The sequence below is a fragment of the Nicotiana tabacum genome, chromosome 5 (genome assembly GCF_000715075.1).
Source record: "Nicotiana tabacum cultivar K326 chromosome 5, ASM71507v2, whole genome shotgun sequence".
NCBI classification, from domain to species: Eukaryota; Viridiplantae; Streptophyta; class Magnoliopsida; order Solanales; family Solanaceae; genus Nicotiana; species Nicotiana tabacum.
Window position 1 is genome coordinate 79,961,017 of NC_134084.1, and position 27,141 is coordinate 79,988,157.

Sequence of the window (27,141 nt, forward strand, 5' to 3'; positions counted from 1 at the left end):
AGTCTATCAAGCCAGTCCAAAGCTTTCCCTCTAAGTGCGAAAGGGAACAATCTCAATCTCAATACATTTCCAACACATTTGTTTGTTTGCTTCCCCAGTAGGTATCCACAAAGCCTTTAAGATGTTTATATGCATTCTGATGGGGAGCACCTGTGAAGTACCCTCGCTGCTCCAATAAAGTCAACATCATATTTGTAATTTGAAAATTGCCCGTCCGGATCGGGGGTGGGACAATTGCACTTGCATATCCTTCAGCACTCGAGGAGCGACTCTTGGAGGAGGCGGGGGAGGGTCTGGAACATTGTCATTGGCATGTGGCCTATCCTTTGACCTTGAGGTACTAGAGGCACCTCACCTTCACCATTATCATCTACATCCTCCCCCGGAATAGCATTTCCAAGATTATCATTGTTCGCTATTTTGTACCTGAATTGATGACACTCATAAGTTAGTAACACAGAAGGAAAGAAAAACACGACACAAAACTAGTAAGATAAATAGCCAAAACTATTTAGCTCCCTGGCAACGGTGCCAAAAAGTGATCGGAGCCAACCCTACACCACTATAGAGTGACAAGAGCGGTCGATGCAGCTTTTACCCGAAAGGTCAGGTTCGAATCCACAGAGAGCTAAGATATATTTGGAGTTGGGTTCCTATCTAATCTAGCAATGTGCAATGTTCTTAATTGCACTTCCAATCATTCTTTGTTTGTTTGCTATTCTAGTTTAATACTAATGATGCAAGAAAATAAGCTAAGTATGATGTTTTTGTAAGGGTTTTCTTAATTGGTCTTAGGCACTAGGGAAGTGACTTGCACCTAGGTGGGTATCTAACAGGATCTAAAACTTAGGGCAAAGATATTATAATTGTGATCATGATATAGCCATTGCACGTAACTACTCACTCTATACCTCTCGGTAGTTTGAGTGACTTTTCCTTAATTGGCTATCTCAAGCCCAATTGGGTGTTTTCACAATGCAACCTATATTGGCTCAAGTCGGGTATTACTATCTCTAGGTTTAACCCTTTAATTGGGGCTATCAATATCTTGAATGCACCCCAATTCCTTGTTGGCCTGAATTTTCTTGACTTAGTCTCTCTTTCTCAAGAAGAGCCTAAGTAAAAAAGGTGCAAATCAGTGTTTGCAACCACCAATTCAACATTTAAAGCATAAATTAAGCCAAATATCATTCACCCATAAACATTTAAACCATAAAATTAAAGACCCATTAAATACCCATACTAGGGTTGAGCCACAACCCTAGATAATGGGTTTAGCTACTCATAATCAAAGATGAAATATAACCCATAAAAAGTAAATACAAGAGAAGAATCTAAGATTAATGGTTAACAAAGCTCTAAAATTACTCAAAAAGGCTAAAAACGACGGCTCACGTGCTCAGCTAATAACAGATGACTTAAAAATCTGAAAAAGAACTATTTATACACAACTAAATTTTCCTGGACAAAATTGCCCCTATGGAGGTTCCGCTGACAGCGAAAAATGGACTGTAGCAGCGCTAGGACTACCGTGGCCGTAGAAAAGGCACCGCGGACCGCGGTCTTCAACTTTTAGCTCTACTTCTGGCTCTCTAAACTTTGACTTCCGCTGAGGGCGATAAAATGACCGCTGCCACACAATTTCACCGCAGGCAGCGGTGACTAGTTAAGCCAAAACACAGCTCTTAGAACTTTGCCACCATTGAGAGCGGAAACAAGACCGCCTCAGTGGTGGATCTTCAGTGCTCGCGCTTGATTCTTCGTTGTCAGTGCTCCTTTGACCCAACTTTTGAACTTGTGCAGGTTTCACTCCTTTATGAGTTGGTTTTGACTTTCTTGTCTCTTTTTGACCAAACACTGCAAACAAGTACATTAAGTTAGCTTTTGGGAATACTTGTACACACTTTTAATCCGAAACTCAAGCTAAAAGGAGCACAAAATAGTCTAGAATCCCTAGTTATCACAATTCAACTAACAACTCATTAAAATACAAGATGAAAGCGTTAAAGAAACATGTAAGAAATCTAAATATCAACCCCATATCACACGTAAACAAAGTCAAGAAAGGCACCCTCGAATCATCACACAACATCTTCAATAATGCCACCATTATTTCACCGCATGCGCATCACAATAAAATTCCTCTCATATGTCGCCGCGCACCTAAGCCACAGTTACCTTACCGCGTGAGCATCACAATGAAATGCCTCCCTTATGTCACCGCATACGCATCTCGCCATACTTATACTCCACACAACATCAATCAACCCGCACAACATGTTCACATATGCCACAATATCACAAAATAATAACACCCAAAGTTTCATCAAGATATAAGCCCACAACTTAATAACAAAGTGCACAAAGACATGACAATAATATAAAAGTGCGAGTATTCAACAATAAAGCATGATTGTGGTTAAGCCAAATGTAAAGATCATGATGATGTAGCCACAAAGTGATTAATCATATTTCATATAGAAAACAACCCCAATTTAAGGCATATTAATAGCCTAAGGCCTAATCCGGACATAAACCACACGTATGCCCCTATACCCGCTCGCTACCTCGTGTGCACGCCGTCTTTCACATAATACAAATAGGCAATTAAGGTAAAATTCTAAGAGGTATTTCCCCACACAAGGTTAAGCAATATACTTACCTCAAACAAGCCAATTCAATACTCCAAAAATGCTTTTCCTTTAAAAATCACCTTCGTCCGGCTCAAATCTAGACAAAAATGACTCTATAACATCAAATAATGCAAAAGGAATTAGTTTCAACTAATAAAGCTGCAATCTTTATCAAATTTCCAAAAAGTCAACAAAAGTCAATCCCGGTCCCACCGGTCAAAACCTGAGTCAAAGGGTAGTTCCTGTCTATTCATAACCCAATGAGTCCAAATATATTATTATAATTCACAACCGAGTCCAAATTGGCTCTCAAATATGTAAATTTTAAGGGAAAAAATTCGAAACCCCCAAATTTTCTCTCATGGATTCATCATTTAAATACTTAATAAAAGATTAAATCAAGTAAAAATAATTACATCCAAGTCAAAAATACTTACTCAATCCAAGTGGGTGAAAATCACTTAAAACCGAGCTTCCAATCTCAAAATGTAAAATAATGAGTCTTAGTCCTGAAATCCCATCTAAAAAACTAGCTGCAGATGTCGCATTTGCAACCTCGTAAAATGGAACCAATGGATCACAAATGTGAAGACTTCCAAGCCCAACGGGCCTCGCAAATGTGACCACAGACTTTGCAAATGCGAAGTCCCACACTGCCAGCCCTTATTTCAAAAGTGACCAGATGATCGCGAATGGGAACAACCCAGGCCTAGGTCACCCTTCGCAATTGTGAGTCTAGCTTCGCACATGAAAAGCTTGCCACCCCTGCCCACCTTTGCAATTGTGACCACAACCTCAAAAATTTGAGGCTCAAAAATACGAACTGGTTCTCGCAATTTTGAGACCTGTAGGACCAGCAAAACTAAACTGAACCCAAAATGATTTGAAACACATCTGAAACTCACTCGAGCCCCCAGGGCTCCACACCAAGCATCCACACAAGTTTAAAAACCTCATATGAACTCGTTCGCGAGCTCAAAATAACAAAATAATATCTACAACTACGAAATAAAAACCAAAACGCATCAAAATCACAATGAAACTCAAAAACTTCTAAATTTACAACCAAGCATCTGATTCCTACCAAACAACCTTGGAATGACACCAAACATTACACACACGTTCCAAATGACAAAATGAACCTATCCGAAACTACAATCTAGATCCTATAGCCACAAATTCAAGATATGGTCAAACATATTAAATTTCTGAAACTTCACATTGCCAACTTTCAGCATAAAAAGCCAAATCATCCTAGGAACCTCCGAATTCAATACAGGAATACGCCTAAGAAAATCACCGTACGAATGTAACGACTCGACCGGTTATTTTGAGCATTTGCACTTCGCTCGGTAGTTTGTGGGCACGAGTAGCTCTATATGATGTATTAGTCAATACATAACGAGTAGCTCCGTATGATGTGTGCAAAATTTGAGTTTATTACGAGTTGATTTGATATGTTTCAGCGTGAGTTTTTGGAAGTCGAAAGTTCGAAAGTTCATTAAGTTTGATTTGAGGTGTGTTTCATCATTTTGATATAGTTATTTTTGTTTTGAGCCTCGAGTAGGTCCATATTATGATATGGAACTTGTTGTTATGTTTCAACGGGATTCCGAGGGGCTCAGGTGAGCTTCATATAGGTTTGGGTTGTGTTGCGCTCGTTTTTTTTAATGTTTCGACGTCGTTTCTTCTAGCATAAATGGTACCACATTGAAAATATTAGCTCCAATTTCTCTTTTGATTGAAGAATTAGACCTGTATCGTAATTACGGATTCATTGCAAAAAGAATCATCAAATTTGGACATCGTATGAGGAGTTTATGGTCATTTTACTAAAAATTATATTACCAAATATTTTTCAAATACTGAAACCAACATATCTCCTTTAATATAAGGTCAAATGGAGTGATTCAAGAGCCTAACTTGACTAGAATTTCACAAGGAATCCATTGAAAGCATCAAAATGCAGTTTCGAGATCTTTAGCACAAAAATAAGACAGAATAGTGTTAAAACGAGGGTTTTATGCATTTAACATATTTTGAGTTGGGGCGCTCGAATTTGGGGAGTTTTCGAGGTGATTCTCAGCATATGAATTGGGTTTCGAGCCATTTGGAGGTCGGAACATGCATGATGGCATTATTGGAGCATCGCTTGGCTTGATCGGTGTCAGAATTGGCTTGTTTAATATAAGTAACTCTTCTAAACTTAGTGTTGAGGGTATGAAACCCCAAATTTATGTGTTATGTGATTGGTGTTGAGGTGATGCACATGCTAGGTGACGGGCATGTGGGCATTCACCCTATGAATTGTGACTCTATTGTTTCCAGGGCACTAAATAGTGGCCCTATTATATTGATATATGTGTTTTCACCATGTGATAAAATAAATGAACTGTACATCATGTTAGATATCATGTTTAGGCTTTATGCTGATATTGTTGGGACCCATAGTGGTCGTTTCTTGCTGTCATCTGATTGAATTCATTGATATTTAGTACTTAGTCACATTCATGCATTCATATCATTTCTCTGTTTCAGTTATTACTTATTGATACATCATATCATTGTTCCGGGTTAGTTTTTATGATATTGTGAGCCCATGAGTAAGATTTGAGAGATTGATGACCGAGTGAGGTCGAGAGCCTTATTATGAGTGATAGTTATGGCATCGGGCTCCACATCACCGCATGTTTTATTGATTACAGAGTAAGGCTGAGGGCCTGATTGATTTATGCTATGATTGGCTTGTTATAGCGCTTGGGCTGAAGGAGTCCTTTCGGAGTCTGCACACCCCTAGTGAGCACGGTTGATTATATTCAGGAATGGATATTCCCTTGGTATGGAGATGGATCTTCTCCATGAGGCTGGATTGGCCTATTCCCTTGGTACTGGGTGACTTATAGTCAGTTATGTATATATTCTGGCATGGATCTTCACTGGTCCACATACAATATCGAGTGGTTGATTATGATGAGTGGAAGGTGTGATACAGTGAGGTTGAGTACTCTGAGAGTGTGAGTACATGATACATCTATGAGATATATCACATTGGCATGCATATATGACATACATGCATAGAGATACATTTTCCTCATGTTGTACTGTATCACGTCATTCATGACATTTTACACCCATTGATATGTGGTCAAAAAGAGGTATCTCACACTTGTTATCTGGAAAGAAAATGAAATATCTTATTTATTGTGAAAAGGAGCTTTGGAAAAGAAAATACAAATTTTCAAACTATCTCATATTTCATGAAGTTTTCGGTGAAGAATTTGGGTTTTCACTGATACTCTTGAAAGGCGGAACTATTTTGGGAAAACTGTGAAAAAGCTAAACACTTTATCTCTAAGTTACTTCCTTATTTATATGCTTTATATTGTTAAGAACTGTTATTGGATATTGGTGTTGGACCCGACCTATGTTCCAGCTCGTCATTGCTTTCAACCTGAGGTTAGGTTTGTTACTTTTTGAGTACATGGGGTCGGTTATACTCATACTACACTTCGTGCACATTGCATGCAGATCCTGGATGTTGATGTTGCCGCGTTCGATGGTTGCTGGATTTGAAGGCGTATCTGTGTTCCTGTTGTTGTTGCCTTTTGTTCATGGTAGCCTTAGATTATAAAATTCTATTTATGTACTTTTCAAACAAAAGTTGTATTTTCTTCATATCAGTTTTATAAACTCTATTCTTAGAAGCTCCTGATTTGTACTACCAGTCCTTGGGAAATGTAAAAGATTCATAAAATTCTTGTGCTTAATTATTTAATTAATATTATTAAAATTGAATAGTTAGTAATTGGCTTACCTAGCGGGTCGGGTTAGGTGCTATCACGACTAGTGGATTTTGAGCCGTGACAGATTGGTATCAGAGCTCTAGGTTCATAGGTTCTACAAGTCATGAGTAAGTGTCTAGTAAATTCTTGCAGAACGGTATGATGGCGTCTATACCTATCTTTGAGAGGCTACAGGACATTTAGGATATACTTTCCATCTTTTTTTCCTTATCGTGCGACATTGATTTAGCTTGAAGCGTAACTCTTTGAATTCCTTTCACGCATTCATATACGCATATGGGCGCTTGGTATCAGCTGTGTATCAACGGCTTGTGATTCCCATGGATGAGGTGCAAGATGTGGTTTCGGTATGCTGATGATGGGCTAGTCTGGAGGACTTGAAACCGGGTTTTGACCGTAGTTTGAGCACAGAGGTGTTGATTGTGTGAGCACGTGCTTTTGGACTTTTACGTCCGGTAGTATCCCTATTAGTAGAATTTGTGGCTGGATGGCTACGTGATGAGTATGATTTGACTATGAGATGTGTTCATATGATTTGAATGTGACGAGAAGGGCCTGCTTAAGGTGTAGAAAGAATTATTTGGTGCTTGATTTCCATGTTGATTTTATGTATGGCCCCAAGTTATGGGTGTGTTGAAGGATCTTTTCATGTTGTTTAGTTAGGGAGTGAAGTAGTTTTCACGTCGTGTTATGAGTTCAGACTCGGGAAGATTAAGTGATTGTGTAATGTTTATGATGGTGGAAGGGTATAAAGAGATGTTAGTTTGAGGCGAAGCAGGTGGGTTATCTCCTGCGAGGTGTCCTGAGGATTGTGTGATCCCCATGTTGTTTTGTAGCGAGTTCTCTTTTACCGGTGAATTAGGTGTGTTGCAAGTTGAGTTTGGATCTATTGTGAGAGTGGGCTTGACTGTTACAAGGATAAATGCGAGGTTTGCAGATGATTTGAGATATTAGAGGGATTGTATTACATGAGCTTATGAAGGATTTAGTTGAATTTCAGTACGGGATTATGGCAACAGAGTATGGGTATTGTAAGTTATCAGATGCTTTATTCCTTGGATTTGCGCCAAGTGGGGGAGTCCTTTATCGATAAATTGATTGCACATTGATGTGTTGTATTGGTTTCAGTTTGAGGTATACTGGTGAATCAGTTATGACTTGCAGAGGTTAAGATCGAGGATGACTCTGGTAAGGGGAATTCTGGGTACGAGTTGTATTAGCCTTTATGAGTATATGAGAGTCATGGAATGATTGAAGTTGTTATTGGTGAACGATGTAATATGTGTGGAGCAGAAATTTATCTAATTGCATTAAAGTGGGGGTTACTTCCTTGGGTGTTGGAGTGCTAATGGGGCAGAGGTCATTTGGTTTGTTTGATTAGTCTAATTGAGATTTGAGCAGAGTGGATGACTCTAGAGAATATTTCTAGTGAATTCAAGATTTATACGTAGTAATTTAGAATGTTGTGGATTTGTATATGGCTAGAAGATGAGAGTTATATTGGATGGTGTCAAGACTTGCAGTATTTCTATATCATTTTGGATTCTACATTCAGTATCAGGAAGGTAAAAATGAACAGCTTTAAATTCATAGAAGATCTTTTCAGAGCGGGTATCTCGGTTGTAGTACTTTTGGGGTGCTTAAGAGAGCATTCACGGCTTATGAGCCTTAGGGCGGTGTGGCTTTATGCTAGGGTCTCATGTGGTGAGTCTTGGTTGAGGATTGTGGTATTATGGTGAGGAGAAGTATAAATTTGAAGGTAATTCAGAAGGGACTCGGAGATAGGATAGTTTAATAGTAGATTGGATCGGTATGGTAATGGATATAATCGGTTCTTTGGGTGCTTATGATGTGGTGGGTTTCTACAGGTGTTTCATGGCAATGCTCTTGGTTTTTAATGACCTGCGTGGCTTGGTTGAGTTAGAGAGATTTAGTTCTGATGGCTTAATTACGTGCAAATGGGTTTCGAAGAGATCTCAATAGCTTCTACCACGGTTCAAGGAGTATATTTTCTACTAGCATGAGGAGAATGTGATGTATAGTATTTTCTCTAGATGAAATCTAATGGAAAGTTCTTGGCTAATTGAGTGAGTAGTTGCTTGTGACTCTGAGTGGATTACGAAGTTCTCGTATTTTTCATATGATGGCATGGTATATGCTGTGTGTTGTGTAGGATTGAGATTTGCATGTGTAAGATTACAGTTTAGTTTTGAAGGGGAGGTCATGAGTCCTTAGGCAACATGGACAATTACAGATGACTAGGTAAATAACATTACTCTTTGGTATGGCTTGATGAGAGTATACATTTCAGAAAGGGGGATGTGTTTTGATTTATGGAGACTTCATTGGTATTGCGGCACTCTCCTAGTTGATCGACTGTTGGTGTTCAAATTTTGCTTTGTGGCAGAAGAATTATAGAAGTATTCCTCACGGGATGATCGTGTATGAGAGATGTGTTAGACATTCAGGCGGTGAAGTTGAGATTAGATATGATGATTCATGTGTTCTACTGATTTGGAGACTGGGAGTTCTCAGAAGCAGATTGTTTCATGGTTGTGGATTGTGAAAATGTGGCCAAAGCTAGTCAGAGGATAGTATGTGTTTTGATTTAGTCATTGTGGACTTTCGGAGAGTTATTTATCTATTAGGGGTGACAAGAGTTGATTTGTGGTTCATTGGTAGGCCTGATATGGATATGTGTTTTGCACCGAGTCGGATTGGTTGGCTCCATACTTTAATTGTTGAGGGATGTGCCATTCGATTGTTGTTAAGCCTATTCATGTTCTGAGATGATCTATGAGTTACTCTTCTATGCTATGGAGGGTTGTGATTCGTTGGTTATATGCACACATGGTGCGGTTCTATTTGGGCTTCATATCGGGATTTGAGTAGGATGAGTATTTGGGTATTGCATGATTGATTGCGCGTCGGCTATGTCCTTTCCAGGTTATGGTATTGTGTTATTTGCTCTCGTGGCTATGGTAATGCACTTTGGGTACTTGATGTCAAATTTCGTGTGGTTATTAATTTTGAGCAAGGCGACTCGAGGAATATAAATTGGATCGGCATTTGGATGGGGTCGCGCATTGCAGCAAAGTTATGTTAAGATATGGTTCTTTGTGTGGGATTCATGTGTTTTGGTTCTACGATATATGCTGGGCTCTTAGCGCGGTGTTGTGATGGTACTTGTTAAGCTGGAGGGACAGTCCTCTTGTTTGAGGCATTTTCAGGATTGAGTACATTTGGAATGTTGCTATTTGGTGCACGGGTTACACGAGTTGTGGCTTTAAGATGTATTATTGTGTCATGTCACTAGAGTGATTAGGTTAGATGGGATAAGGTCATCGTACCTAGAATGGGTGCTATTGGATCAGATTGCGGTATATTTGGAAGGATATTGATGTTGATCGGCTTAGAAATTTGCAATAGTTCCTATCAAAGGAGAGGGAGTTCCACAACTTGTTAGTCTGACGAATGGTTATGAGTTTCTACGTGTTTCTTTCATCATTGGTAGCATATGAAGGTGTTAGAACGAGGCTTTGTTGATAAGAGGTTTATTACCGGTATTGGGTTGTTTGGAGCAGCTACTATGATTAGAAATTATCGCTATGAGTGTTTGAATTAGGTGGCATATCATGTGATTGCAACTTGGGTTATGATTTCAGCTTGTTTAGTATTATACAGTGTGTATACGCAAGATTCTAACCTAGAAAATTTCGGATGTGGAAGTTGGATTCTAAGACTTATGGGCTATGTTGGATTAAGAAATTCCAGTCATGTTATGTTATCGGATCTATATGGGATAGGGTGACATGAGATTACCCCCACGTATGTGCGTAGTGAGGTTACACGGTGATTTGATGGCTTTTGGAACAACACTAGGCACGTTCGAGGATGAACGTATATTTAAGTGGGGGAGAATGTAACGACCCGACCGGTCATTTTGAGCATTTACAATTCGCTCGGTAGTTTGGGGGGCACAAGTAGCTCCGTATGATGTATTAGGACTTGTGTGCAAAATTTGAGTTCTTTCCGAGTTGATTTGATAACTTTAGGTGTGAGTTTTTGGAAGTCGAAAGTTCCAAAGTTCTTTAATTTTGATTTGAGGTGCTTTTTGTCGTTTCGATATCATTATGTGTAATTTGAGGCCTCGAGTAGGTCCTTATTATGATATGGAACTTGTTGGTATGTTTCGACGGGGTCATGAGGGGCTCAGGTGAGTTTCCTATAGATTTGGGTTGAGTTGCGCTCGTTTTTCTTATGTTTCGACGTCGTTTCTTCAAGCATAAATGGTACCACATTGAATAAATGAGCTCCGATTTATATTTTGATTGAAGCATTAGATCTATGTCGTAATTACGGAGCCATTTCAAAAAGAATCGTCAAATTTGGACATCGTATGAGGATTTTATGGTCATTTTACTAAATATTAGGTTGCCAGATTTTTTTTTAGATTAATTACGAAATTGCCACTGACTGCGTATTTAAAATCTGCACTATTTTTAAATATTGAAATCAACATATCTCCTTCAATATAAGGCCAAATGAAGTGATTCAAGAGCCTAACTTGACTAACATTTTACAAGGAATCCATTAGAAGCGTCAAAAGTGAGTTTCGAGATCTTTTGGCACAAGAAACGAGGAAGAATAGTATTACAATGAGGGTTTTGTGCATTTAACATATTTTGAGTTGGGGAGCTCGAAATTGGGCAATTTGTTAGGCAATTTTCAGCATATAAATTGGGTTTCGACCCATTCGGAGGTTAAAACGCGCGTGATGGCATTCTTGGAGCATCACTTGGCATGCTCGGTGTCGGAATTGGCTTGTTTAAGACAAGTAACTCTTCTAAATTTAGTGCTGAGGGTATGAAACCCCGAATTTATGTGTTATATGATTGGTATTGAGGTGATGCACATGCTATATGATGGGCGTGTGGGCGTGTACCCTATGAATTGTGACTCTGTTATTTCCAATGCACTGAATAGTGGCCCTATTTTATTGATATCTATGTTTTCACCATATGATAAAATAAATGAGTTATACATCATGCTAGATATCTTGTTTAGGCTTTATGCTGATATTGTTGGGACCCATAGTGGTCGTTTCTTACTATCATCTCACTGAATTCATTGATATTTCGTACTAAGTCACATTCATGCATTCATATCATATCTCAGTCTCAGTTGTTACTTATTGATACATCATATCATTGTTCCGGGTCAATTTTCATGACATTGTGAGCCCGTGGGTGAGACTGGAAAGATTGATTACTGAGTGAGGCTGAGAGTCTGATTATGAGTGACAGTTATGGGATCGGGTTGCACGCCGCAGCGGTTATACTGATTATTAAGTAAGGCCGAGCGCCTGATTGATTTATGCTATGATTGGCTTGTTATAGCGCTTGGGCTGAAGGAGCCCCTCCGGAGTCTGCACACCCCCAGTGAGCACGGTTGATTATATTCAGCGATGGATCTTCCCTTGGTATGGAGATGGATCTTCTCCATGAGGCTAGATTATCCTGTTCCCTCGGTACTGGGTGACTTATAGTCAGTGATGTATATATTCCGGGATGGATCTTCCCTGGGCCGTATGGTCCATATATAGTACCGAGTGGTTGATTATGATGAGTGGAAGGTGTGATACAGTGAGGTTGGATACTCTGAGAGTGTGAGTACATGATTCATCTCTGAGATACATGACATTGGTATGCATATATGACATACATGCATAAAGACACATTTTCCTCATGGTGTACGGTATCACGTCATTCATGACATTTTACACCCATTGATATGTGGTCATAGAGAGGTATCTCACATTTGTTATCTGAAAAGAAAATAAAATATCTTATTTATTGTGAAAAGGAACTTTGGAAAAGAAAATATAATTTTTCAAACTATCTCATATTTCACGACGTTTTCGTTAAAGAATTTGGGTTTTCGCGGATACTCTTGAAAGGCGGAACTATTTTGGGAAAACTGTGAAAAAGATGAACATTTTATCTATGAGTTACTTCCTTATTTATATGTTTTACATTGTTATGAACTGTTATTGGATATTGGTGTTGGACCCGACCTATGTTCCAGCTCGTCATTGCTTTCAACCTGAGGTTAGGTTTGTTACTTTTTGAGTACATGGGGTCGGTTGTAATGATACTGCACTTCCAGCACATTGCGTGCAGATCCTGGATACCGGTGTTGTCGCATTTTTGCTGTAGCTGCCTCTTGTTCAGGGTAGCCTTAGTTTCTATTTATGTACTTTTCAAACAGAAGATGTATTTTCTTTATATCAACTTTGTATAACTCTATTCTTAGAAGCTCATAATTTGTACTACCAGTCCTTGGGAAATGTAAAAGATTCATAAAATTCATGTGCTTAATATTATTGAAATTGAATAGTTAGTAGTTACCTTACCTAGTGGGTCGGGTTAGGTACCATCACAACTAGTGGATTTTGGGACGTGACAACGAACCTATTGGAACCATCAAAATACCATTCCGAGATTGATTTTACAAAAGTCAAACCTTGGTCAACTCTCACAACTTAAGCATTCAAACTAGGAATTAGGTGTTCCAATTTAATCCAAAACCTTTCCGAAATAAAACCAGGATTATAGGGTGGTCCTATGTTTTTTAGCCTATAGGATCATTCCATGCAATACTTTGTAACTCCCTCAAGTCGGGGTGTTACTCATAGCATTAGCGCACGGGCTATCATCTCCTTTACTACCCAATTACTATCTTTAAGTTGTTACTTAAGCGTTCTAGTAGTTTCTAGCTCATTCCTTATGTGTGCACTATCTGTCCCTTACCTATGACCCTAGAGGCATTAGGACCTCTATTTGGGATAGTTCTAGACCAACCTATATTACTCAAAATGTGAAATTTAGGCGGAAAACAAAACAAGTAGGACTTTCAAATAAAGAACAAGTATGGGCTCATATTGACCTCCACACATAGGCAACAAAAGCACACAATTAAATTAGCAAGCTTCATTAACTTTGGAATCCTATAGGCAGGATATCTACGTGAGAAAACGGAGTATAAAGGCAGTTTTATTAAGGCCAGCATTAAGACCTATTTATTTGCCTACTGATTTTATTCAGCATGAATCTAGGCACTTCGGGCAGTAACATGTCATGATTTATAAACCCAGAATCATTATTAAGGCCTACAGATACGTTGCCTAAGTGATTAATAAGAGAAACTAAATTCAGAATCGATTAACAGAATCCCATAGGCAAAATTTCTACGAGCTTTTATTACAGACCTATAGACATGGTTTTTGGGTGTAGTACTGATTTTAACTCGTAAAGATAGATTTTATTTTCTATAGGCATGCTTTCTAATTGTAGAATTGACTTTAGTCCTATAGGCATGATATCTAATTTCTTTAAACCCTATAGGCATGATATCTATTAATTATGTGCGGGCAGAAATGGAACAAACTGCCAGGAAGGCCAGTTAGTTCAAATAACGGGATCCTATAGGCATGATTACGAATGCACATTTGTTGAAAACATGTATAGACCCTATGAGCAAGATTTCTAATGTACAGAATTGAATGAAAGTCCTATAAGCAGGATCTCTAGTATGCAGATACAGAACCAAGATGATCATGAATGTCCTATAGGCAGGATTTCTAAACACAGCATAGTACTCACACAGTCCAATCATCATAAGTAACTCTATAGGCAGGATTTTTACCCAGATTTAACAAAAGATATGAGAAGAACCCCCCCCCAGCTTTACTAAATATCACCAAATCTATTATGACAGGGATTATTACAGCCCAGAATATCGAATGAATTACATAAAGGTATCAGTACACTATAGGGAGCCGTCATAGGCCCAAATAAACCTGAGAACCAGGCCTTCCCACATAACAGCTTTGAAGCATAGCAATGATTTCATCCATAGCACATTGAAACCAGGCTTCTAGTGTGTCAAAGTTCCCAAAGAGCCTTAGGGACCCCGGGAAATGCTCACACCAGAATCACACATTCAGCAAAGAGTTCATAACATATTGGAAAACCAACCACAATGTGTCAAAGTTCAAATGAGTCTCAAAAACCCTAGGCAGTGCTCACACTAGGGTGGTTGAGAAACTAAATGACTAAGAGTAGGGGTTTCTCAAAATCAGTACATAAAGTAAAAATGGGGAGATTTTAAAATAGTTCAATTTCAGAAGAAGGAAAGTTCAGAACACAAAGTTGCAGGCAGAACTGCACCAAGAAGCAAACAAGGTTCATGTTTAGCACATAGTTCAAACAGGATGATATCTGATTAAGCTAAATACTCATGCTAGTATTTGAAACAGTCATGGCTTAGTCACAGAAGCAATTAGGCAAAAACAACATTTGAAGTGAATAGACAGGACATATGAGTTAAGCAACAAACATATTTAATTACATGCTTATAAGGTGCAAAGTTCATGACAAGTAGAGGATTAACAAACAATGCATGAAACAAATTCAACCTTAGGCTAACCCATGAGAGGATTCATATTATTCAAAACTAATTAGTCCTAGGTTAACAGAGTCACAAAATGGAATCACACAATCAGGTGAAGGACAGAATCATACTGAGAATTGAAACAGGCTTGTCAAACAAAACATAGAGAATGGAATTTGCAAGGGTTAGAGCATACTAGTTAAGTGAGAAAGCAGGTAAGTATAGCACAACAATGAGGTTCCAAAATAATTTTGGCATTGGCTTTCAGCCGGCCAAAATTAAGAGATACTTATCACATAAATCAGAACAAGAGAGTAAGAGAGAGCTTAAGCATTTTAGTGGGAATCAGAGAGTTCGAATCAGAGAGATCGAATCTTGTTCCAGAGGGGAAAGGGGAAAGGGTTTAAATAGTATTCAATGAGGTAGACAAATAAGGTAATGAATTAGTCCTACACAAATAAGGCATGAGAATAACTTCAAAATCAATTAGAGTTGGCTTCAATCAATTAACAGGAAGTAATAGCATAAAATCAGGCTAGTACTATTTAGGTTAAAGAAAGTATTATATAGAGTCAATCAAATAGTCAAGATGCCGGATCAAATAAGGTAGGGGTAATGATAACATGTAAATTGAACAAAAAATAGGAAGATATCAATACCATACAAGAAAGGAAGGACTAGAATTTCAGTAAAGATTTCAAAAACCCTAAATTGAGGTAAATAAAATTAATCAGCAATCAATGCCAGAGTTAAGGACAAATAGACATAAACATTAAGAGGAAAACTTAAATAATCGAAACCCAAAGAACAGGTAAAAATACAAAGGTATATAGACGGAAATAATTAGGGTAAGTGAAATCAATCAGAAGCAATGAAGGAACTATAATAGATTCACAGAGATGAAACAACAAATTTGGTTTTTTTTTTTGGAAAATCAAAACCTTAATTTTTAGGGTAAATTGAAATCGGTTAGAAATAGTAAAGAAAATTATAAACATAGAGATAGATATACTGAAACATTAAAGGAAAAATACTGAAAAATAAAAAATTATTTTAGATCTGGAAAGATCTTGATCCCTAGTTTTAAGATAAGTAAAAGATTCAACCAAAAATAGACAGGTTCGTGAGTGACAAGGTAAATAATAACATTAAAGCGAACCAGAATGAAGCAAAATCTGGTTTGAGCCAAAGATCCAAAAACCCTAACTGAAAGATACGAAAAAATATTCGTACTCACAAGTTTTGGGATGAACATAAATGGGAATAATCAAAATAAGAGAGATTTTGATCCAGATCTGGTTTGAGTCTATTGAGATATACTTGCCATTTGAGGCAAATAAGCTTAAGTAACATCAAAACCGGTTAGCAAGTGAAGAAGTAAAGCCAAATAAGGCAAGGAATCAAGAAATAATTCCGTTTCTGGCAGGATTTGAAGGATAAACGGTTACGGCGAGTTAGGGTTTGAGAGGGTGAATGGTGAGGAGATGAGAGGATTTAATGATGGTGGTTGGGGTGAAGTGATTACGGTTTAGACGAGTTAGGTTAATTAAAAAAGGCTGGGGTGATATGGACCGTTGATCTTAGAGATCAGCGGTCCTGATTTAAAGGGTTTCTAGGTCGGGTGGTTTAATTTGGTAGGGGTAATTGTGTATTAGGCTGGTATATATAATTGGGTTAGGTCCGAAATTAATTAGAAAGGGGCTAGATTTTTTATACCCAATTAAATCAATAAAATAATTTATAAAAATAATTAATAAATAATAAAAATATCATTTCTGCATAAAAATGATCTAAAATAATTACTTAAAATTATAAAAATATAAAAAATTATTTTCTGAATAGATAATATAATTATGCCTATATATGGCTATTATTGCAAAATGTGCAATTCTAGCTTTAAAAATATGAATATAATTATAAAAAATATGATTATAATATTTAAGAACTATTTGGTCATAAATGATAAATTTAGATGGTTAAATCATCATAAAAATAATATGAGGGATGATTATTGGATATTTGTATAATAACAAATATAGAAATAAATTAATTTAAGGCCTTTAAAAGTATAGAAAATTATAAAAATACTTGTGCATGTTTATAAATGCATGTGCACTATTTTGAAAATATATATGCATATTTAAAAATATATGAGGGAAAAATTGGATATCAACAGCTACCCCTCTTTGCCCGGGAAGGATGAAAGAGTTGTCGGGTAAAAAAAGGATGATCGATTTTGACCGAATGGGGTGTTTTGAAAATATAGGCCGCACCCTGGTCTCTGAGCTGCCTACACATTCCTGGTTTTATAGGAATCAGGCTGTGTGTAGTTCTGGACCCAACAGTGAATGACACCGATGGAATTGTTATAGGAATGGTTGTATGTTTTGGAAAGGGTTCCTTTTTGGAAGGATAGTATCGGATGGGTTTATACAGAGTTATGAATATGAATCTGAAGCGTAATGGATGTGTCACACAACAGATATCTTAATGGTCATAAAGGCGAGTAAATGATGGGAATCTGTTATGTTTTAAGTAACGGCAAGGTATAAATGGTATGAGCGGAAACCAGAGCGAAGTTTGCTCCTGTTTGAAGAAGAGTTACCTCCTGGATTTCCTGCAAAACTTAAAACACGATGCATGCAAGTATATAGATCACTGCGAGAATTTAAACATGATGCAAATTCCCTTTGGACCATGAAGGTTGTCTTTGGACAATGAAGATGATGTCCTTAGACCATGACGTCCTGGGCCATGAATCATGAGATAAGGGATTCGCAGGCCATGAAATAATGTTCTCGGGCCATGAGAATGGTGCCTCTGAACCATGACGCCTTTGAATAATGATGTGCAGTACTGAGAGATCCTCAAGCCATGACATGGTGTCTTTAGGCTATGAGTATGATGCCTTCGGACTATGACGCCTTCGGACAAGTTGGTTATACATCAGTCCATGAAGTGTAGAGACATAATACCAAAGGTAATAACAAGGCAAAGCTTATCCTTGTGCAGAGTTTGGGGGCAGAGCTTAGCCTCGAGAGAAGAGGATAATGCAAAGTTCAGAATACAACAACACTTATGCAGAGGGAGACAATGCTTAGTCTCATGAGAAGGCAGTGCTTAGCCTTATGCAAATAGGGAGGCAGGGCTTAGCCTAAAGCGAGATTTGAGACAGGGCTTAGTCTCATGCGAAGAGAAGGCAATGCTTAGCCTTATGCAAATATGAAGGCAAGGCTTAGCCTCATGCAAAGAGAAGGCAATGCTTAGCCTCATGCAAAGAGAAGGCAATTCTTAGCCTTATGCAAGCAGAAGGCAATGCTTAGCCTTTTGCAAATAGGGAGGCAGGGCTTAGCCTCATCCAAGATTTAAGAAAGGTCTTAGTCTCATGCAAAGAGAAGGCAATTCTTAGCCTTATGCAAATAGGGAGGTATGGCTTAGCCTCATGCAAAGAGAAGGCAATTCTTAGCCTTATGCAAATGGGGGCAAGGCATAGCCTCATGCAAGATTTGAGACAAGGCTTAGTCTCATGCAAAGATAAGGCAATGCTTAGCCTTATGCAAATAGGGAGGCAGGGCTTAGCCTCATGCAAAGAGAAGGCAATGCTTAGCCTTATGCAAATAGGGAGGTATGGCTTAGCCTCATGCAAAGAGAAGGCAATTCTTAGCCTTATGCAAATGGGGGCAAGGCATAGCCTCATGCAAGATTTGAGACAAGGCTTAGTCTCATGCAAAGATAAGGCAATGCTTAGCCTTATGCAAATAGGGAGGCAGGGCTTAGCCTCATGCAAAGAGAAGGCAATGCTTAGCCTTATGCAAATGGGGAGGCAGAGCTTAGCCTCATGCAAAGAGAAGGTAATGCTTAGCCTTATGCAAAGAGAAGGCAATGATTAGCCTTGTGTCAATAGGGAGAGAGGGCTTAGCCTCATGCAAAGAGAAGTCAATGCTTAGCCTTATGCAAATGGGGAGGCAGGGCTTAGCCTAATGCAATGGACAAATAGCAAATAGGAGCAGAATATTTCTTAGCTAGAGACATATTTGCACTTGGCTGTTTGGTTGTTACGAAGGTAATGATTTTAAGGCGTACATGCTTGTGGTTATTCCTTGTCCCTGCTTTCAAAGAAAAATCGTGAGTTTTTTGGGGAGGTTGGTTCGTGCCTTTGTCTGCTTGCTTTGCGTTGCTTTGTTCTGAAGACCCTGTTCGAGTTACCCTGGGTAACACCTGGTGGCCATAGAAATAAAGTTTTTCAAAAATATGTACTTATTGATGAAATATAATCATTCAATAGAACATAGTGGTGCATAATGTCAAGTAACTAATGACTGTGACACTTTTAGAGACATTGCAGCTTCTTTGCATCCTCAAAATTCTGCCCTAGTTTAGTAAGTGATCCTTCGTCCATTCTGCATGTGACGAAGTTTGTCGGATTTGCTTCGGAATTTTGAGAATCTTTCTAAAAATTCTTCCCCAGTTACTTAACCGATTTATGATTGTCTTGCATATGATAACATCGGCTGGACTTGTTCCGGAATTTTGAGGGTCCTCCTCAAAATTCTACCCCAGTTTTTGGCTTTGGGGGAAATGAAGATTTTATTAAGATGTGATCGAACCCACAGGGCTGCCTGCGTATCCCCTCTTAAATGGGAATCAGGTCAAGTGTAGTTCAGTTACATCAGATGAAGGAATGTAAACAATCTAAACATAGTATCTCTTAACTACATCTGAATTGATAGGTTTTGGCCGGACTTCTCCATCCATCTCTGCAAGTATGAGTGCTCCTCATGTTATTACCCTATGAACCATGTAAGGACCTTGCCAATTGGGGCGAAAATTTTCCTTTGGCTTCATCCTAATATGGAAAGATCTGCTTCAGTACCAACTGCCCCGATGTGAATTGTCTGGGTTTGACCCTTTTGTTGAAAGATCTGGACATTCTGTTCTGATAAAGCTGACCATGACATACTGCATTCATCTTTTTTCCATCTATGAGGGCTAACTACTCATAGTGGCTCCTTATCCACTCAGCATCACTGCGTTCGGCTTCTTGTATGATCCTTAAGGAAGGAATTTCTACCTCGGGAGTGACAGCTTCGGTACCACAAACCAGCAGATAGGGAGTTGTGTCGATTGACATGCGGACTGTGGTATGGTACCCCAATAGGGCAAAGGGTAACTTCTCATGCTATTGCTTGTGATTTTCTACCATTTTCCTTAGTATATTCTTGATGTTCTTGTTGGCAGCTTCCACGCCTCCGTTCATTTGAGGCCTGTATGATGTGGGGGTTTTGTGCTTGATCTTGAAAGTTTCACACATGGCTATCATCAGATCACTGTTGAGGTTGGCGGCATTATCATTGATGATGGACTCGGGAACCCTAAATCGACAAACAATATGATCCCTAACAAAATCTGCGACGACTTTCTTGGTTACTGCTTTGTAAGATGCAACTTCAACCCATTTAGTGAAATAGTCGATGGCCACTAGAATGAACCTATGTCCGTTTGAAGTAGTGGACTCGATAGGACCGATGACATCCATTTCCTAGGCGGAAAAAGGCCAAGGTGAACTTGTTGCATTGAGTTCATTTGGTGGTACCCTTATCATGTTTGCATGTGTCTGGCATTGGTAGCATTTCTAATTATACCTAATGTAGTCTGTCTCCATGGTCATCCAAAAGTATCCGGCCCTGAGTATCTTCATGGCCAAGACAAAGCCGTTCATATGTGGGTCGCAGGTTCCGGCATGTATCCCCTCGAGCAATTTGGAAGCCTCTTTTGCGTCAAAACACCTTAATAGTCCTAGATCAGGTGTTTTTCTATACAAAATTCCTCCGCTTTAGAAGAAATGATTGGACAGCCTTCGCAGTGTGGTTTTCTGAGTATGGTTCGCCTGCTCCGGCTATTCTCCTTTTGCCAAGTACTCTTTGATATCGTGGAACCAACACTTTCTGTTGGTTTCCTCTCCAATATAAGCACAGTATGCCAGCTGATTATGGATCCTCACCGGAATGGGGTCGATGGAATTCTTATCTGGATGTTGTATCGTTGATGACAAGGTGGCCAGTGCATCTGCAAATTCATTTTGAATTCTGGGAACATGTTTGAATTCTATCTTCGCGAACCTCTTTATCAGTTCTTGCACAAGATATAGGTATGGTAATATCTTAGAGTTTTTTTGTAGCCCATTCTCCTTGAACCTGATGCACCAAAAGATCTGAATCACTAATTACCACCAACTTTTGTATACAACCAAATAGAGCCACATGATGCAAGCCTCATATTCTGCCATGTTGTTAGAGCATGGGAACCTAAGCTTTGTGGATACCGTATAATGTTGACCGGTCTCTGACACCAAAACCACTCCGATACCCACTCCTTTGAAGTTTGCAGCTCCGCCGAAGAACATTCTCCAACCGTCATAGGCTTCAGCCATGTCCTCTCCTACGAATGACACTTCTTCATTACGAAAATATGTTTTTAGTGGTTCATATTCTCCTCCCACAGGATTTTAAGCAAGATGGTCGGCCAACGTCTGTCATTTGACTACCTTTTGAGTTACATAGATGATATCGAACTCACTTAATAATGTCTGCCATTTGGCTAGCTTCCCGGTAGACATAGGCTTCTAGAAGATTTACTTTAGAGGATCCATTCTTGATATGAGGTATGTGGTATAGGCATAGAAGTAATGCCTCAATTTCGGAGTTGTCCATGTCAAAGCACAGCAAGTGCATTCTAGCAGAGAGTACCGTGCTTTGTAAGGTGTGAAGTTCTTACTCAAGTAATATATGGCTTGCTCCTTTCTTCCTGTCTCGTCATGTTGTCCCAAAACATAACCGAAAGCCCCATCTAGTACCGACAAATAGAGTAACAAAGGTCTACTAAGTTCTGGCGGGACTAGGACTGGTGGCGTGGACATGTATTCCTTAATTTTGTCAAAATCCATTTGACAATCTTCAGTCCAACTGGTTTCAACATCATTCCTCAATATTTTGAAGATGGGTTCATATATTACTGTAGACTGTTCTATGAAGCGGCTGATGTAGTTGAGATGTTCCAAGAAGCTCATCACATCCTTTTTGCTCTTTGGTGGTGGCAACTCTTGGATAGCTTTAACTTTTGACGGATCCAACTTGATTCCTCAGCGGATGACGATGAATCCCAACAATTTTCCTATAGGAACCCCGAATGCACATTTTGCGGGGTTAAGTTTTAAATTGTACCTCCGTAGTCTGTCAAAGAACTTCCTCAAGTTTGCTATGTGATCAGTGGCCCTCTTGGATTTGATGATGACATCGTCAACATATACCTCTATTTCCTTGTGTATCATATCATGGAAGATGGTCATCATGGCTCTCATATAGGTGGCCCCAGTGTTCTTTAAACCAAATGGCATCATTTTGTAACAGTACACTCCCCACGGTGTAATGAAGGCTATTTTCTTTACGTCTTCTTCGTCCATCCAAATATGATGGTAACCCATGAATCAATCTACAAAGTATTGAAGTTCATGCTTGGCGCAATTATCGATTAGAATGTGTATATTTGGCAATGGGAAATCGTCCTTGGGACTTGCTCTATTTAAATCCCGATAGTCAACACACACCCTTACTTTCCCATCTTTCTTTGAAACCGGTACGATGTCGGCTAACCAGGTTGGGTACTCAACTACCCTTAGGACTTTGGCTTTGATCTACTTAGTGACTTCTTCCTTAATTTATAGGCTCATATCTGGTTTGATTTTTCTGAGTTTCTGCTTCACCGGCGGACACATTGGATTGGTAGGCATCTTATAAGCCACTATGGATATGCTCGGGCTAGTCATGTCATCATATGACTATGCAAAAATATCCCCATATTTTTTCAGGAAACGAGTGTATTCTTCCTTCTCTGGCGGTGATAGGTGAATACTTATGTGAGTCTCTTTGACTGTTTCAGAATCTCCCAAGTTGATTGCCTCGGTTTCATCCAGGTTGTACTTAGGTTTGTTCTCAAAATTCTCAACTTCTCTAATAACTTCCTCATGTATTTCATCCTCTTCTTTTGAGTCACTATCCTTATGTTGCATTGTCTCATTACATGTCACAGTTGTTGGTTCATCAAGGTAAGAAATAGTAATGTTGTAGAGGGAAAATGTAAAAGATAATAATAAATACTAAATAACAATGCATCAATTAAATTTTGAAAACATCCAAAACAGGTACGGCTCAATGACTCGAGCAATTATTTCGAAACAAAATGCGTCTTTAAAACAAAATACTGAAAATATCTTAAACGCCTAAAATGGCTATTAAAAACAGGTCAGGCTAATTTCCAAGCTACCTAGGAACTCGACGGGCCCGGGATGGTGCGGCAGTCCAATTTTTAAGAACAGCTTCCTTCTCCACGGTCTGAATGGTATGGCCTTCTTCCTCCTCTTCCTCCTCAACTATCACATTATAATCCATATCTTCGTCTTATAGAAACAAGTTCCTTAGCCCAGTCCAAGCTTCCTCCTCAGCAGATCCCTATATTATGTCGGCCTGGTAAAAAGTCTGACTCAGATGCGGCACCGAATGCTCGAGAGGGTAATAGGGACCACGCTATAGAGGCGACCAATCATCATAGTCTTCCATGTATACTGATATCCGAGCCCGAAAGTTGTGCCATGACGTTTCAAATGTAATGGTTTGGTAATGCCCTGGAGTTTCTTCCCAAGCCCTTTGCTGGGTTCATACCCTGACCATGCCAGTATGCTTTCTATTTTGCTACTCCACCACTTATCTTTCTCGATTGTATTGACACGCTCGATGCGGTGATAAGTTTCTCCACCCAGCTTTCTTCTATTTTCGACAACCGGTACAGTTTGACTGGTGTAAATGGGATTACTTCCATCTTCGTGAATGATTACCGCTTGATGGTTCCATTCAAACTTCATGTATCCAAGGCCTTCCCAGTAGAAGATTGTACGTAGCAGATATATCTAATACTTGAAACTCAATATCGAACCAAGTCGGGCCCATTTGCAAACAAAGGTTAATTACCCTAATTGTGGCCCTTTAAGACCCATCAAATGCCTTCACATTCATACTCCCTGCTCATATCTCATGAAAATCTTTATCCAACCTTTTCAGACTAGTCAATGGACAAATGTTGAGGCTTGAACCCCCATTTATTAAGACTCCGGCAGTGAACTTGTCCTCAAACTGTACTGTGATGTGCAGTGCCCTGTTGTGACTTAATCCTTCAGGTGGTAGTTCATCTTCGTGGAAGGTGATATTGTGACTTTCCAGTACTTGCCTACCATATTGGCCATTTTTCCACTGGTGATGTTGTTAGGCACATATGCTTCATTCAACACCTTCATCAAATCATTCCTATGCGCCTCAGAATTTTGCAGCAACTACAGGATGGATATCTGGGTGGGAGTCTTGTTCAGGTGATCAATGATAGAGTATTCTCTTGCCTGTACTTTCCTCCAAAGATCATCCGGCCATTTTCAATGACGGGTTATTTGGTAGTAACTTCCTTGCTTGTTCCTCCCAAATTTTTGGGTGTATAGATCTTTCCAATTTTGGTCATCCCCTGTGAGGCACCAGATTCTTCCATCTTTGCTTTTCCTTTTCTCCTAGCTTCAGCAATGTAATCCCAAGGTACGGCATTGGACTTGAAAGGAGGTGTGGGTGCTACCGTCACAGTAAAGGGTATGGATACTTCTACTTCAAATGGAGTTGGTGTAATCGCATATGCTATAACTTCAATTTCGAACGGGACTAGTGCGGCTACTTCAACTTCGACTGGTGGCTATATATGTACCACAATAGGAGTGAGTGTGATTGCAAGTTTAGTGTCATCACCTTCTTGAATTAGCCCAATCGACCCTTCAGGATCTCATTCTTCATCAGTTTCTATCACATTTACTCCTTCACCCCTATGATCTAGGAGGGGATTGTTACGGAAATTTGGCACGGCTTCCTTTGCTTTTATGACTTTGGTATCAATCAGGTTTTGAATCTTGTATTTCAGAGTGCGGCATTCATCAATAGTATGCCCATTCATTCCGGAATGGTACACATATGTTTTGTTTGGGTTGACCCATTGGGAGGAGTTTTCCATGGCAACAGCAGGAATGGGGTGACATATCCGGTAGCCTTCAATCTTTCATATAGTTGGTCAATGGGTTCAGCAATAGGGGTATATTGTCTGGGCGGCCTGCAATCAAAATTGGGTCAGGGTTTTTAATGGTTTTGATGGGTTGGAGGTGAATGGTAATAGGCTAGCTGGGTGTTATAAGTGTGATAGGTAGTAGGGGGCTGAGAATATCTGGGAGGTGAGACCCCCTGACTGCAATGCTTTGTTCATGGCCTGCAGTGCCTCAAAATTGGTTACCATCCCACTCTTGATCCATTCTTCAATCCTTTCCCCGAGTTTGATGATGTCGGAGAACTTGTGATTTTCGATGACCATTAACCTTTCCATTAACATTCTCGGCATATTCTCGAGTGTATGAGATTGGTTGAGTAGAGTGAGGTAAGGTTTCCATGTATATGGGATTTTTTTGGTGGGTTCCAGGGGTTGGAGTGTAGTGGTGATAATTAGTTGTATTTTGTGGATCGGGGATAGGTTGTGGGATATTCTAAGGAGTATGGTAAGTGGTTTATGGGTATTGAGTAGGAGGATGTTGGTGTTGAGGAGGACTGGGTATTAGTAAAGGATTAGGATTTTGGGGAGGTGTTGCGTATTGATGGGGTGCGGGAGGATTTTGCGGAAGTTGGTTTGGTGTATTATAAGGAGGTACTGGTTTTTGAGCATTTTGTTAGATAACGTCTGGGACGTTTAGGGTGAGGGAGAGGTTTTCTAAGTTGCAGGCCTGCTCAATTTCCCCTTGCAATTCTAGTATTTTCTGTTCCAACTGTAGGACCAAATTATTCTGGGCCGGAGTACTCCGACTGTCTGAAGTATCAACATTTTCAGCATTTTCTTTCAGGATACCACTCATATCATCACTCTTAGCCTTTCCTTTCCTTTTCGGATTACTCGGAGGAGGAGGAGGAGGAGGAGGAGGGCCACTAGATCTGGTGTGATATGCTGATGATGCCAGTATGTGCGAACCAACCTTAGGGGATGGGAATAATCAAAATAAAGAAAAAATCAAAAGGTAAACAAGTCAGTAAGAATTCTGAAAAACATTTGCAATTTTTAAACACGTATTGCGAGAATGTAAATTCGCATCCTAATTTGGGGAACCTCATTGTGCCCAAGGTAGGCCTAGCGACAAGTAGATTTGGAGAGATTTGATGTTGCTAAATGCCTCATTTCATTAATGTAATAAATAAGACGAACCTAAAACAATGATAAATAAATGAGTTACTAATGGCATCTGCCTTATTGCATTCGAATTCCAAATGACTCAAAATAGGTAAACCTAATCTACTTGGTCCCGAAGGGACCCTCCCCATATTTGGCCCTCTTGGCTCCATCAATCAGATTCCCCAGGTCGTGCATGTCTAGCAGCAGGTATGCCCTTGCTAGGTGTCCTCCTTCGTCGCCCTCTGCATTCTGACAGTCTACGACCTTTTTCCTCATCTTCCCTTATAGTTCCATTAGACCCTGCTCCAAATATTCCAACCTTTCTATCGACCTTGTAGCCATTTCCTTCCACTCGTTAATCGCCTCCATGTCTAACTTGTGTTGTTCCAAATGCCTTTTTTCGGACTCCAGGACTCTTATGCGCAGCCTCTCATACTTCACTTGTGCTTCAGCAACCTCATCTATTACTTTGTTTCCTTGACCAATCCCTAACTCGACTATTCCTGCTATGTCATCTTCTAACCATGATGGGTAGAAGTATACATGGCCGGCATGATATCGATCCGGCTCGATGGTATCCTTTTCCACGATAATCTCCAAATGTCGCATATGCTGGGCCTCACATTTGTATGGAATGGCATCATCCCGAAAATCTGCTCTTTAATGGCTCATTTTGGAGACTCGTGGTATGACTTGTTTTCTACCAGCTTGTCTCATGACTCTGATAGGAACATAGGGATGTATTTCCCTTAACCCAATCAATACCAAGTGCGGAACATCCCTGGATCTGATGATGTATTCATTAGTAGGGAACCACTCGAACATCTAGTGAACCTGGTCCTCGGTCAAATTACTGAAAAACTGTGCACATTCTACAGCATTCTCTGGTTGTGCAATTCTATCTAGGATAAAAGTCATTCTTTTAGGATGGTGGAAAGCTATGTGATCATTCTACGGTCTTCGTT